This window comes from Coturnix japonica, chromosome 9 (genome assembly GCF_001577835.2).
Source record: "Coturnix japonica isolate 7356 chromosome 9, Coturnix japonica 2.1, whole genome shotgun sequence".
Taxonomy (NCBI): domain Eukaryota; kingdom Metazoa; phylum Chordata; class Aves; order Galliformes; family Phasianidae; genus Coturnix; species Coturnix japonica.
In genome coordinates, this window is record NC_029524.1 from 18,831,714 (window position 1) to 18,847,630 (window position 15,917).

The window sequence follows — 15,917 nt, forward strand, 5'->3', positions numbered from 1 at the left end:
TGCAGGCAGAGCTGTAGAGAATTAAGTCCACCTATGGAATAAAGTTTCCCTTCCCTCTACGCCAAATATAGTCTGTAAAACTGGTGAGCAACAGCAGGAATAACTCTGTGGTGTGACTGTGGCTGCATGTGCTCCCAGTGTGGAGCTGATGTCTCTGGACGCAGTTTATTCTGCCTTTCCTGCACCATGCTGGAACTTTAACCCAAAGTAGGAACCAGGAAAACCACCTCCAGAAATGGCTTCAGACCTTTGAGTGTCTACCAGTCCACACAGCAAACTTCCCATTCAACTACTAGTGGGGACTGGTCTCCAGGCCAGACTCAATACTGGACAGCAAACTCTGCTTTCCTCTTCCTGATACCAGAGGTAGCAGTTCTGCCTATGTTGTTCTCTCTTTATTACACAGAAGTGTTAGTATTACAGCATCAACAAGAGTAAGAACTTAAAGTGTCTTTGGCCAGTGAAATCCAAAAAGCAGTCTGTTCACACCTGGAGAACCCCTCTAAAACAAGTATTTTTTCTGCCAAACCATAAGCACTGGGGAGAGGACATACCAGATTGTTGTAAGATAAACTAAGCTTCACAGCATTTCTTCTATGCTATTAATAAAAATTCCATCCACGCAGGATGCTGGTAGTATTTTACATTAACTTACAGTGCTTGGATCTGACAAACCCGGCAAGCTCACAAACAGGTGCATGTAATCTATAATCTTCTCCCTGGATATATGTTTTTATCAGGATATTGTGGCTTCCAAGGCAGAAGCTGTATAGCTAAACTGGAATTGATTTTATTCAGTACTTATATTCACGAATAAATACCACAAATAGTTTAATATAAATGTCAGCTAGGGAGAGGATTTCATCTTGGCAATACTCGGAGGTTAGGACAATATGTCACCAGAGTTACTTTGCTAATGGTTATATACTTTGCACTCTGCACAATGGCCGCATAAATTATGAGAATTATGAAAAGCAACGCTAAGAAATTGAAAAGTATGTCAGAAAGTGTTTATAGAATTCATTAAATTTATCTGGGATATTCAGCAAAGAGAAGGATGCTGTTGGAGTGGAAAGACCATTTAGTTGTTGAAAACAGCTGTTTTAAAATTGCAGCCAACACTTGGGTGTCTTGCAAAGCCTCCTCTGCGGTGAGTTTCTGCCTCAATCACTAGTTTTCATGTCTGAAATCAACCTTGCATTGTTCATTATCATGAACTTGAAAAAAAATAAACACCTAAAAAAGAAATGGTTGCTTTGTAGGTTCACTTAGTGATTAATAGCTGTGGGTTGTTAGAGTTAGGGTAGGATGACTAGGTTGTGGTTGGACTTGTTGGTCTTTAAGGTCTTTTCCAAGCTGAGCAATTCTATGATTAATACTACTTAACTACAGTGGTACAGTAGGACACGTCTGACCTGTACTGCTAAAAGAACTGATGAGTAAATGTAATTCTTTCTCAATTACATCTCTTTGCAATGTGGAGAAATGAATGGTGACTTGAAGAAATAGTAGTCAGTCAGCCAAATCACAGAGCAGTAGAAAAAATATCAGATTCTTACACCCTAAACACAGTGAATTGTAAGAAATGTGCCTTCACATTCCAAGCTGCTTCTTTTTGATAGAGTTTTTAATGAGGATTGAAAAAGAGAAAGTTATCTGTCCTGACAACAAAAATTGCAACGAGAATATTCTCCTCATCTTTAAAATCTCCTCAGTGAGGGGAAATATGCTTCTGTCTCAGGTCCATAAAGTATTCATCTTGTGCCAGCAAATCATGCTTCTCAAGAAATTCACACATCGATCACTCTGCCCATCAGCTCTCCATTAGAAAAGTGACTGTGCTGAATCATCGAATCACCTGGCCTGCCTTCAAGCTGCTCTGTCATGACTGCTGCTTCCCATTTGGTTTATAAAACACATAGCTGTATTCTCCAGTAGGCAATGAGCAATTAGGAAAGAAATGCTGTTCAATCACAAATAAAAGATAAGCAAACCTGTCTAGACTACAAGATTTTAAATCCCCTATGAAAAGCGTGTCCATTAGCAAAACCATCTCATTTTATTTTTTCCTCTGTAATATTCCAAAAAACAGCCTTTTCTTGGACAAAGATGCTTGGAGCTTGCTGTTTTATCCATCCCCTTGAAGCTGCAATGATGTCCTGGCTGTTCTAGGCTGTGCTAGGACACTGGTACCATCCCACTGCCACTCACCTCAATGGGACTTTTTCAGCCTCCTTGCACAGATGTCAGTGAACTCCGTTAAGGAATTCTTTGTTCCCAGAGAGCATTTCTATACTTAATGAACCCTGTCAGAAATGTGCCTAATGATTTTAATTCTTCATGAGCAGCATTTTTGAAGCTTTCTAGTGTTTTCTTGCTCATGTGCCTAAAATATGCCTAGGAGATAAGCGAGTGTGAAAGCATCGTGTTCTGTTCCTGGCTTGTCTACTGCATATTTCATTAAGGATGTAAAAACAAGTTCAGATTTCCTTAAGAATTGAAAAATACACTTCCCCCCCCCCCCCCCCTTTTTCTCCTGAATACATCACCAACCATTATTAGTTTTTTTTAAGCAACAAGTGATGAACATGTGTTAGTTCCAGGTGATTACATCTGAGCTTATCTTCATACTGACACCACTGTTAACACTGCATACGGGTATAACAAGTTCCCCTTTCTGTGCTTAAAAAAATAATGATGGTATCATGGTGTTTTAGAGTTGCAGCTCCTCTTTCTCTTCTGGTCTTTCTGCATCAAGCCCCATAGGAAGCAATCATTTCCATGCAAATGCTGTGTAATAGAAATATAACTTCTTTGTAACGTGCCTTTCCTTGGGGAGATGAATCTGCTGTCTGTTTGGCTGTGGTTTCCAAGCAAAGCACTAAGCTGCAAAATTTTATACTATTAGTGGCCTTCTGCATCATTTACATTTTCATGTATCACTTCTGATTTGTGCACACTTGATTAATTTTGGAGGAGCAATAATAATTTTGTTTATGCAGCAACTGAGATTTTCCAGATTCAGTGATCTGAGGTAGCTGGTGCTAACACCACAGAGACCATGTCAGCCATGCCATCTTGTTATATGATCTCTTAAAATACTCTGAAAGATATGTTTGAGTTGACCGCTACATGGGAGACGGTTGGAGCAGTTACTTGCAAATTCCTCCCTATCCCTTGATCTCTCTGAGAATGTGAAGGCTATAGCATCCAGGGACCATTTGGGGGTAAAGCATGAGGAAGAAGTGAGCATTGTGAGAGATCAGTGTGCAATCTCTTGAGAAGGAAGAGTCTTGAGCTGATACGCTGTTCCTCCTGCACTGTGGGACAAGTGGTAGCAGAGTTGGGATTACTGGGGCCAGATCTCTCCATAGTGATCATTGTATGCAGGAAGCTCTGTCTGAGGACGGCACTACCACCAATGGGATCTGGTCTATGCCACTTGCATATCTGTGCCCAGTTACCTAGGGCAAATAAACAGTATGAAGCTCTTCTACGTATTTTTATGTTCAGAACAAGTGTATCAATAGCTATTTCCAGTAAGCCTGCGTTATTTGCTTTTAACATGCTTTACAGTAATAGCATAGATTTGATCTTTCCTGATCTTCAAATGTTACCTTATCAGGAATACCCTTAAGAGCTTTGCCCCTTAACATCAATCACCTGTGTAAAGTCTTGATTGCCTTTCATGAGTGTGGACCTGGAAGCAGCCTTTTCTGCAGCTGCTGCATGCCAGCAGAAAGCAGGTACCTAGGCATATTGAAATAATGGCTCATCAGGTGATATTCTAATCATCAGGAGGGACCAAAAATTGCACCAAGTTCTTTTAATTCAGAGGAAACAACTTCTGCAGCACGAGACTTTTCATGCAAGAAGCCATGGCTCCACACTGGGCTTTGAAGGGTGGGAGAAGTGGAAGTGTGGAGTAGTAATGGACCTTCTGCCTAGCAAAGGACAATCCAGAGAGAAATTGGGGCTGTGAAAGCTAGTTCACAGCATAATTAATGGACTATCTAAATTAAATAATTTCTAGTTCACTTCCTGCTATAGAAAATGGTTTAGAACATGGAATATTACATTTCCCTTAATGGTGCCCTTAATGGCCAGAACAGCTTTTGCTAGATGCACACTTTCCAAATGAGACCCAATTTGCATTCATACCAAACTAATAAGAGCAGGAGCATTTATGTTCAGGATTATTGTAGTACCTTCAGCAAACAAACATGGTTTCACCCTTGTATCCAGTGGCAGAATCCAGCCTCTTGAATACTCGATACAGGTAAATACAGGTTTTGTGTCAGATTAAATATAGCCATGAAAGAAGAGACAATGACAGATTCTGAGCAACAAGCTTTTTTACAATTCAAGTACCTTTGTGACAGGAAGACATGGTGAACTGTTCGCTAAAAATAAAGGAATTAAATGCTTCATCTCTTCAGAAAATTTATACAGTTGAACAAAATCTGCTTGAACCATAAAATTTCTTTCAAGCAAGTGTCGCCAAAGGTAACACATGGAGATTCCTATTTTTCATAGTTTCAGTGTGAAAAATGATTAACTGCACACACACAAAAATATTAAAATACAACAACAAATGGTTCATGTAATAACTCAAAGATCTAAAAAAGGTTCATATGAAATTTACCACTTTTTTCTTTCTTTTGCTCAAAGCCTGTTGTAATTCACCTGGATCTGCTCATCTCTCATCTTATCCTTGGGGATGTTCACAAAACCACATGTATTGCTTCAGGTTCATGAAGCCTTTTAGCCTCTCCCAAAAGGTAAATCCTTCCATTAAGAACATGCTCCTATCTCAAAAGATTATTGCTTTTTCCAAAGAGAAAACAAAGGTGAAAGAAATCAGTGCAAAAAGTAAAGAGAAGTAATCCCTCCACTAATCAAATGGAAATAAAGCAAGACAACACAAGAGTCAGCAACTGGGAGTCAAATCTCCATTCCTTTGTGTTTAATTGGGTCTGCAAGGTTTTTACTCTTTGTCATTACTGTTCTCTTTGGATTTTGTTTTGCTTCTTAATGAAATTTATATGCCAAAATAAGTCTTAGGTTGCTAAATCTGCATATTCTTCAGTCATCTTGGATACGCTGTTTTCTTGCAGCTGACTTACCGGAGACTCATATTAAGGAGAACCGTGATTGTTGTTGGGGCTGCAGTTGGATGTATTCCCTTTTTCAAATTGGGTAGAATTGAGCCCTGATTCATTTGTGTTAGAATAGGCTGGAAGTGTGCTTTTATATCCTTGTGGGAATTTAAATGCATTAGCCTAATTAAAATTGTTGTTTTATTTGTTTTGGTAGGCACTCCCTTTCATCTGCATGATAATGATTTTGCCTCATCACTTCATGAAGTGTCTGTGGGTGGAAACAGTGAGTGATATATTCATATAATGAGGCTCTAAATGACTACAAAAGACTTTACATCGCTGTGAATCATCCATCTGCAATGCTGCATTATTCAGAAATTAATGCAACCCTATAAATGAATAATGATTTAAATGTACTTTAAAAAATTTTTAATGCTCCAGCATTTTTTCCTTCTCTGCATAATCAGAAAATTGATTATGACTATGACTAGATCTATGTTCTTCATTTAAGTTATATAATGGTAACGTAAAAAACATCTTGTGACAACAGTGAGAACAGAATGAGTTCCAGGAGACTAACACTGGGTTTGTAATCTTCAGAATTCCCTAGCCAAATTCAGTTGAATTCAGAGGGTATTAGCACCAAAATCCTCCTAGAAGTCTGTAGGCTCTAACAAAAATTGAATTATTACTGAAGTTAATGAAAAGGATCCAAAATAGTTGAGGATGTATGTCAAATATCTCAGAATAATGTGCCCATGGAAAACCTTTAGCTTGCTTATTTGTTTTTTCTTATTATCTTTTTTATAAACCAAGTGATGAAGGGAATCATAAAACAAGGAGCCACGTGAGAAGCTGAAGTAACGTGAACTAATTTCATAAGCATTACGTTTGAAGATGATGTCTCGTGTAAGTTACCTGATAAACAATAAAAGGTGAGTGCAACCACAGCCTTTATAACAGTGGGATATATAAAGGGGCCTCACATCTCTACATGGATTTCTATTTTTATAAAACTAATAGCATTATCTCTTTCTTAATTTGAGGTAAGATTGATAGAGATTATAAAAGCAGGGAGTTACCAAACATGTAAACTGACACAAAAAGATGGAGCTCACTGTCATATACACCTCCAGAAACCAGGATGAAGTCAATGTCATTTCACAACATTGCCCACCACAACCAGAAAGGATGTTAGGGCACAGTAACTCAAACTGAGCTCCCCATCCCAGTACTGCAAAGCTAACAATAGCTTACAATAACTGCAAGCGTACTGGGGGGTTTAGGAGGATGTAACCAAGAGCAAAACTGAGTACATTCATTTATATGAACACCAAGCAAACAGTGTGTGAGCAGTGTCCTTAGGCACATGTTTTAAACCAGGTATTATATAAACTATAAAATGCTTTTCTGGTCAGGTCATAAAACCAATTTCTAAGAAGAAAACTATAGAAAAAAATTTTCTTTGCAATAAAACAAGTGTTATCTACTAATTCATCAAGACTGTTGAACAAGGTTTCTTTCCTGTGCACAAATGAAAATACAAAGGACGGACAAGTGTTTGGTGTCTTCAATGAAACTGGATACTTAAAAGAACCTTTGGCCACAGAAGAAGGGTTCAATAAAGCCATCTTCCGCTAGCATTGTTTTATATCCTGCAAGTCCCTACTAAATTACTGTAAATTATTGATGCTATAAAGTGCACGAACCCTACTAAGTCTACAGTCATTGCAGTCCACTTTATTGAAATCTTGTAAAATATCACTTCCACTTGAGCAGCAGAACTGAATTTGTATCAAAGATATCCTAAAATATTGCTACCTGCCTATCAGGATACTATGACTTTCCAGTTTCTTAGAGTTTGATAAACTCTCTAGTACATACTTTTGTTATTATCTAATTCTACCAATAAACTGTGATCCCAACATTTTTCTCTGCAGATGATTTATTAGTCTGAAAACAATACTGCCTGTCCTAATTCATCCTAGCCAGTGATTCTTTATCAAAGGACTTCCTGAACACTGGGACTGTGCTGTTAGCTCAACCTTTGCCATGGGACAACCTTGCAATGTAAATCATTTTCAGAGGAACCCAAAGGGCTCTGCCCAACACTCACCATTCCCACACTTGTTCAATTACAAAGTCACACAGCCCTGTTTTATGCCACATTTAACACCACAGGCAAGCCTTTGACAATATTCAGACACAAAAAATGATCAAAACTGTTAGATGAAGAAGAATATTCCTGTTTCTGCAACTTAGTTACTTGAATGGAGTCAAACAGAATTTCTCAAGATTCCTTTCCAGGTTTCTGTGTTTTTCTAGGTGATAGACTTGCTAGAATTTCAGTTTCTTTATATATTTTAAGGAAGATACATCTATAAATCTGCTAAAAAAAGTGTCCCCTTTCAAGATGGAAAACTTTAAATCTTAATGCTAAATATCAGCCAGCTACTGAAAAACAAGATTCTCATCTTAATGCAGGATGAGACATTCAGTGTTTCCTCTCACAGCTGACAGAACATTTATACTAAAGAAATCAGAATGGTGGCCATTTTTTAATAAATTCTATTTTCTTTTTATAGTTTTTCCAGACATCACTTTATCTATTTTTTTTAATTACAAGTAGTGGTTTCTCAATTGAGCTGGGAAAGGGGCAGTTATAGTGAGCATAACAATGAGTCCAACTCTTTCATTGTTTTTTGGGCAGACACAGAGATGGAACACATCTGGTCCATCTTGCACTGCTCTGATCTTCATCATTAAAAGCTGGTAATCTTAAAATAATATCTTGTTACTTGTTTTAAAGAATTCCAAGTCCCACTTCTTGAGATCTGCTCTCCAAAGGTCCAGGAAATGCTTTATTTCAAGCTTGTAACATTAAACAGGGATTACCAAAATTCATAAATTATTCTCTTTTTCATTTTCAAGACTGACAAATGTGCCAACTTTTCAATTTAATTTGGGAAATTCTTGGTAAGATGTATTTTAGTCATGTTTTGTTCTCCCCAATCTCACTTTAAGTTCCACCAAGTTTACACCAACCTACTTGTTCTCTCAGAAATTGTATCACGTAGGTAAGACAAAATGTTTCATTATGAGTATTTACATTTATTTATATATGAAAGATACTTCCAACTTCTTTTGCCTGGCAGGGAGACCCATCATTCTTCTGAGCCTCCTGAAGGAGCAGCTTCCTCAGGCACTGGAGTTAAACGACACAAATTCATCATTACACAACCACCTCTCATCCGTATTTCACCTTCTGCTGCTAGGCCAGAAATTCAGCCATTGCATTTCACTCACAGAGATCTACATTGCGGAAAGGCCAATTAAAAGAGGAGCAGAGAAATAATGAAGGAGGGATAAATAAATGGGTTAGCTGAATGTTTAAAGTCACAGGCTCCATACAGTCTTTCTTAATCGCAGATTTTGAAAGAAATGCAAAACATCCCTTGAATAGAAGAATGTCAGACATTAAACTTTAATTACTTCTCTGTAATTTTCTTCAAGACCCTGAAACAGAGAACTCATTGAATCCTTACTCAATGGCTTGTGAGTCTTAAGTATGGATTTACTGCTATTGATTCATAATATAGTAGCCTAGGAGAAATAGACCAAGTTGATTAAAATTACCCATTCTTACTGAATCATATTGTAATGAATTTTCCTCTAGTTGAAAAAAAAAAGGTACGTTAATGCTATCTAAAGTTCTCCTACATAAAGAGTCAGATGCAGGAAAATGGAAGAATGATTTTGAACTTAACATGTGCTGCCTGTTCCAATCTCTGCAAGTATAAAAACAGTATTCTCCAAATTACATCAGTTGGATGTAAACAAACCCAATATATGGACTGCTATAACTGCAATGAAACTGCAGTATCCAGAATATATGCGATAAAGTACATTATTCTGATATGATTCATTTTTTAGTTAGGGTTTCATTTGAAGAGTCTCTTATATTGAGCCATGGAACATGAAAGGATTTGAATTATTACATTTGAAGAAGTGTCATGTAAGTCTATCTACAGAATTCCAAAAATATTTCTTAAAAAGTATAAGATTTTTTTACACAGATAAAAACACAGTCTGTAATGAACACACACACATTAATTCTATTCGTGTTCTTCATTGTGAGAAACTGAGTAGATTAATGTAATGCCCAGACACTGGATTTTTCCCTGTTTTCCCTGTTTTTTGGTTTCCAATAATTATAACGCCTTGAGAATTTTTCACTATTGGAGCTTAAGTTTTCTAAAACTTAGCGAACAGTAAGTGACATTTAAAATACAATTTAGTATGTTCCTGAATTATACATACATTACTCTTACAGACGGTGTATGGGAATTGCTAAGTCATGGCCTGAACCAATGATTGAGCACCTGGTGAAGGGACACAGCCAGCCCTGGGAGCACAGGTGAAAGCAATTCACATGTGTGATTGGAAGAGGTAGAACCAGATTTCAGCCCTTCCCAAGCCTCATTTAAGGGCTGTCTGCCCCCAAAGAAAGTGTCTGTATATGGTGACTTCTCCTTTTGGAGTACTTGGTAAGCCCTGATCCTTGAGATGGGTAAGCAAATCTTTTTTTAACTGGATTGTGGCCATCACCCTTTTTTGGGTAATTTACAGCTGGTTGTCTGCTGTTGCCTTTCCCTACAACCAGTACATCCACAAATAATAGTTTTTCTGTTATCCTGGGAAACCATGCAGGCAAATACATTGGTGTATTTCCTGGAATGTTCAGATTTTGATGAGAAACCCTTCTGATGTAAATGCACTTCTGCAAATACTAAACCTAATTATCTAACTAAATAGGTGTCTATGAGAAGTTATTGAAAAATATTCCTTATTAAAAATCACTCAGTTGTAGAAAAGAGCATAATTATTTAAAATAAAGACTTTTCAAAAGCTGAAGCAGTGACAGGTAGGCATGGATTGGATGATGAATGAAGTCTAGAGAATGAGACCCAGGGCACAATGAAAGCAAGCATTTTTGAAGTTTCATTATATGGAAATAAATGCTAGCTTTATTCCTACGTAGACGTAGTCTCATAGATGAAGGTTCACCGTTCCCAAGTGGTTTGTAAAATAACAGTTTATAATAGTAAAAACGTGGTTTTGAAGTCCAGTTACTTGATCTGATATAGCACAGTGTTTGTCTTAGTCATAAGTGTTTCCTTCCTAACACTGTCATCCTTCTGTTAGTTTTCAAGATTGCTCTGTGAGGTGTCTCTGGATGGCTTCTTGTTATTCTCACTTTTCTGTAGATTATAATGAAGGATGCACCCTTAAGTTTACTCTTCTAGTCTGTTTCTTTTTTTTCTTGTTATCAAGTTTATGGCTACCTGTGCTTTTCCCCAGTAAAACGTAGCAGCAGAAGGTATGAAGGAAGAATTAAATTGTTCCAATTTTTGCAAAAGTAGGGGTTTAGGTAAAAGAGAAAGCAGGTTTTGAACAATTTTATCCCAATAACTACTGATCCCACTAGGGAATTTCTGTAGCAACCAGTGTGTCACTGCCAAAATATTCTGCAGGAAGGGATTATAGGTATATTCAGAGATAACATAATCTTCATATGAATCAGTTAAATAGTCAATCAACCAAGGGACACAAATCCATAGGAATCCTGGCTTCATTAGTTCCACTGCTCACAGAACGACTTGGATTTTTTTTAATGGTGCTTTAATCCTGTTAGATTTCAGAGGCAAAGCAGTTATGAGATTGAACTAGAATCTATTCCTTTTTATGCATCATTAAACAACTCCAAAGTGAATTAATTATATCTGATCAACCCACAGAAGGCAATGAGGCCATGAAAGGTGCAAGTTAGGAGTTGCAAAACATTTATTACTGATGACAGGGCACCAGAAAGAAAACTCTTTGACTTTCAGATCCAAGTGTGAGCTAAAGATCTAAGCATGAGTTAGCAGGGCTGGTTTTACTGAAGTAACTCTTTCAATCCAATAACTGTCTACATTTGAAGCACAAAAAAATGGAATATAGAACGCTGCGATGTTGCTTCAATTATTACAGAGTCATTCCTGAGCATGAGTCTATAGCTTATCTTTGTTTCAGGTTCACCACCTAGAACCATTCCCACAGGACTGGGACATACGCAGTGCCCAGGATCTCAGAAGCCCCCAGTCTGTCTGAGTGGTGACCAAGGCAACTTCTTGGCAAGGGCGGAAGTCACAGCCACATTGGCTATCACAGCCTCATCAGCTGCATACAAGCTTTCAGTGCATTCCACCGGGAGCTTGGTGGCTCTCACTCCCAGTACTGAAGCCTTAAAGAAACATACTGGAGAGACACTGGAAAGAATATATGGCAGTTCCTTTAGAACAGTTGGATTTGCAGATGAAGACCCTGAAATCCTCAGGCACATTACTGCTAACTGCAATTATTCACAGACTTTCACCTCTTCAAATGTCAAGTATTATGAAGAATTCCTCAGAACTTAATGGTCCTCTTCTTTTTTGTAATGTTAAGTATTAAAGCAGGCCTAGAGCTAACATAACACAATTGAGCAGATTACCTTCTCCAGATCCTCAGCATTTCCCACAGCTATATCAAGCATTTTTAATCCAAGTAAGAATTATTCTAGTACTTGATACTGACAGAAAATATTGAAAGTTATTTGGTGACACTGATTGCAACTATGATCAGTAAGCACGTGCTCACAAAGGTTTCAGGCATTGTCCTGTTATGGTTAACTGATGGCACACTTGTGCAATTCTAAACATCGTGAATACCAGAACTGTATCTTTGTGGTCTTCCTCTGTACCCATTCAATCAGCTGTGCATCTTCTGCTGAGGGTACCAGGCCTGATCATAATACTGCAGGTGGGGTCTCACAAGGGCAGAGCAGAGGGGAGGCAAGAGCTTGGTCCTGCCTGACCTTGAATGTCTCCAAAAACCTGAAAAAATGGCATTTGTCTTAAATGTTCTCAAATGCTGCAACTTTAAAGGAATACAGATACTTCTAACTCTATTTCTGTTCATTCCACTGATTTTTGTGTTCTTTAACTGTTGTTTAAATTCTATTTAATATTACTTTCATCTGGATGTGGCTCTGGGCAGCCTGGTCTGGTGGTTGGCGACCCTGCACATAGCAAGGGGTTTGAAACTGGATGATCATTGCGGTCCTTTTCAGCCCAGGCCATTCTATGATCTGTAGATCTTAACATAAAAGAAAAAAAATAAATAAAATACAGCTGTTACTGGATTTAGTTTAACTGATCTGGAATGTGTATTGGCACAGTGCAGGGTTCATTGACTATTCAGGCTTTTTCCTGAAACAGAAAATTGGATTTTTTTTTTTTTTTCTCCCTTAGGCTAGGAGTTTTATTGTGCATGCTGGTGGAAAAGTGTAACTGATGTTTAGTGGTTATGGTCTATGTGCTCACAAGGCCTCTTCTTACAAAGGGGAACAAAAATACCACCATCGTTAATTGGTTAATCTTGTATAAATGACCAAGCTGTACTATTTCTGTAGTTGCCTAAGCAGGTGCTAATGACAAGGCATTTCAGTATTTCTGGGGGAATCAATAGTTTTAAAGTAGAAATTGTGGTTTTCTGCCAAAATTAATGAATCTGCTGCTCTAGAGGTCAGGATGTCATCTGCAGTGCAGACTGTGAAAGAAACAGTCTCTCAGTGCATTTGTTGAGTTATGGGGTTGGTCTAGAGCAAATATTAAGCAGACCAAGTGAGTAAGAGGTTAAAAAGTATAGAGGGGAATACAAGGCAACAAATATCCAATAAGTGTTTGCTGTGACAAGAATACTGTAACAAAGTACGTCAGATCTTAAGTGGTGTTTTTTTCTGTAACCAGCTCATTAAAAAGGGATAAGGATAATGGGAACAGCTCATGTCCCATGCTGCCCCCTACCTCATGTTGAACAAACCCAACAAACCCTCCAGGCCCTCTCCACTCCTGGATTTCATTTCTGCCCTGTTGGCCAGCACAATAATTCTGCTGCCAACACCTGAGCAGCCCCCAGCGGTGTTGGTTACAAGTATGTGGTACCCATGCTGGATGGCAGCTTCTGCTCCATGCAGGGACTCTTCACCACTTAGCTACAGCCTGGAGTTAAATCCCCCTGGCTTTGTAATGTAGTTAACGTGGAAAAAAGGAAGGAAGGCCCAGAACCGGGACTGCATGACACAATATGTGTAGGTTTTGTGGCTGTGCACTGCGTATTATTTTCCCATGAACTACTGATAAAATAGAAGGTTTAATGTATCTTACTGTAGTGATTTCCAGAGTCAGTGTCTACTCTAACTGGGATTCTAAATGCATTCCTCCATTCTTCCAAATTCCTGTAAATAAAAGGTTCCCTTGTCTCTAGGCATGTTTTCCCAGGGTTTCACAGCCCTAATTATTATGAGCAATATCTTTGTGGTGTCCTGCTAAATCTCTCAAAAATATAACCAGAAAAAAAAAAAAAGATCTATTTTGAAAGTTTCTTTGAACTTCATAAGTCAATGATTCCTTATGTAACTGCAATAAAAACCTCTGGGAAAGAACCTATTATGAGCACAGTGTCAGCAATTTTAGCTTATTGAGGATGGCTTGCTCCTCTTTCCACATAACTATTTAATGAATTTAAACTAAGGATTGTATAATTTCATAGCCAATAGCAGTCGTGAGCTTTTACTGGGAGGTTTTTTTAAGCTGAGATTACAGATCTAGTTAGTAATGGAATTTAATGAAGAAAATAATTCCTAAATGCAATTGGCTTCTGCCACATCAGCACAGAGTGCATCCTCCAGAAGCTACTGCTGGGAACCTCCAGCACCTTGGCACGTGGTGGATGCAGACTGCTGCTATTTAAAAACTGGATATTTTTTATTGGTGTGGGGTATTTTTCTTTTTTTTTAATTTCTTGCCCATTTTGTAGCCAGTTATCCTTATCCTTCAAGACAGCTCCTGTAGGCAGGGCTCTCTGTCCTCCCTTCTGTCCTCCCTTCTGCCCTTCACTCAGCTCTGATGGAACCATTAGCGCTCCCCTATAGAACAGCAGTTGGCAACACAACTATTTATATCCCTATGCTGTGCCCATTCGCTGGTCAAAGTGTAATTGCACTAAGAACTGTAAACAGAATAAAAATAAAACTACGCAGCACTCCTTCTTCCTCTCTTTCTCCCCCTCCACGTTACAGCAATCTCATTTGTAGGTTAATAACGAAAAAGAGTCAACGAAAGAATCAAAGTGAGGACAGAGTACACTTCTTTACTCACGTTACAATACCACCGTGGGCTTTAGTATTATTAAGAAGAGAAGAAGGTCTTTTTACAGTGTGAACTGCAACCCTCTCCCTTTCAAAACACTTGATAACCAACAGCAGCACTGGAAGATACAGAAGGGTTGAAGTTTTGATGTAATATTTCAGCTTTCCTTTTTCAACATGACTTCTAACTGGGACTGTTTCTGTATAAAATTTCTGTCCGAGTTGTTAAAGATTTCATGTATGATGCAAAGCATAAATTTACTATTTGGTATCAATGCTGGAAATGTCATGTGCTTCTGGTAACCTTATGCTTCTATGAATTTCATTTTTGTTGTTTTTTGTTTGTTTGTTTTTTACTGTTTTGACATTTGTGGACATGAAGGATGGAAACAGAATCAGAGAAATGCTCAGGCTGGAAAAGATCTTGAAGATCATCATCTAGTCCAACTGCAAAGATTCTTAGATGAAGATTTGGTTTGTATCCTACAGTGACATTACACTGAATAAAGAACATTTTGCTCAAGCAAAGTGATTAAGACAAGATTCACCTATCACCTACTGGCACATCTTCATCCCATAACAGCTATGTAGCAGGCCAAAAATACTGTGACATTTGTAGTGTCAGTGTTGTCACTTTCCTTTCCAAATAATACCAGAAAGCAATTAAAAGGTATGTTCTCCAATGGGCACAGAGAGAACAGATTTAACAAAGTATGGTATTTTTCATTTGGCTAGAATCTAAACCAAAAACCTGAGCACTGTTGCACTGGATGGGCTCTGAGAAGCAGCAGGAGACTCCACGCCATCCCCCTGCACACTCCTGTTTTCAGGAAATTCCATGCAATCAGGGAGGGATTTCAGAGGGGACAAAGAAATGAGTAGTGCCAAGTTTGAGCACCTATGGCTGCAAGTCAGAAAAGAAGATTAAAGCAGAGTAGTTGCTACATGCCAGCTGCTCAGTGGTCTGCAAAGAACTGCTCCTCTGAGCAGCATGGTTACTTCCCTATGTACAATGGCTTTCTGGATCTTGGAACATGTTGTGCTCGCAGTATGAAAAGGAAAAAATTATCTGTATTAGTCATAGGTAGCTGAGTGCCATCTGTTACCCAGCCTGAAAGTGAACATTCACCTCAAAGTCTTTCATGATTACAGTTCGCCTTCTGGAGGAGGTGCTACGGGGGTAAAGCCATACTACAGAAATTGAGAGTTTTGTCATCTCCTTTTGGTAAGCTCTATTTGTGCTAAGTATTACAGTTGCCTTTTGGTGTTTTAATTATGTCGACTTTTGCTTCTTATTGGGGAAATCACAGTACGTTTCCAAAAAAGAAACAACAAAAAAGCATTTTTCTAGGAAAAAAAAAATTAATGAAAAAAATCAATGTCGGAAGCAAGAACTGTTTGATATCTGCTTTCTTTGTTCTTAGGTTTATGCAAATCGTATCTAAAAGTTATAGGCCTGCAGAATCTGGTGACTACCCTAAAAATACTCTTTCTACTGTGAATCATAGTGTAGCAAGGAAATATTATCTTTTATTGTCTGGTATCTTCCAAATGCCCCCATACACCACTAATTGCTCGTTACT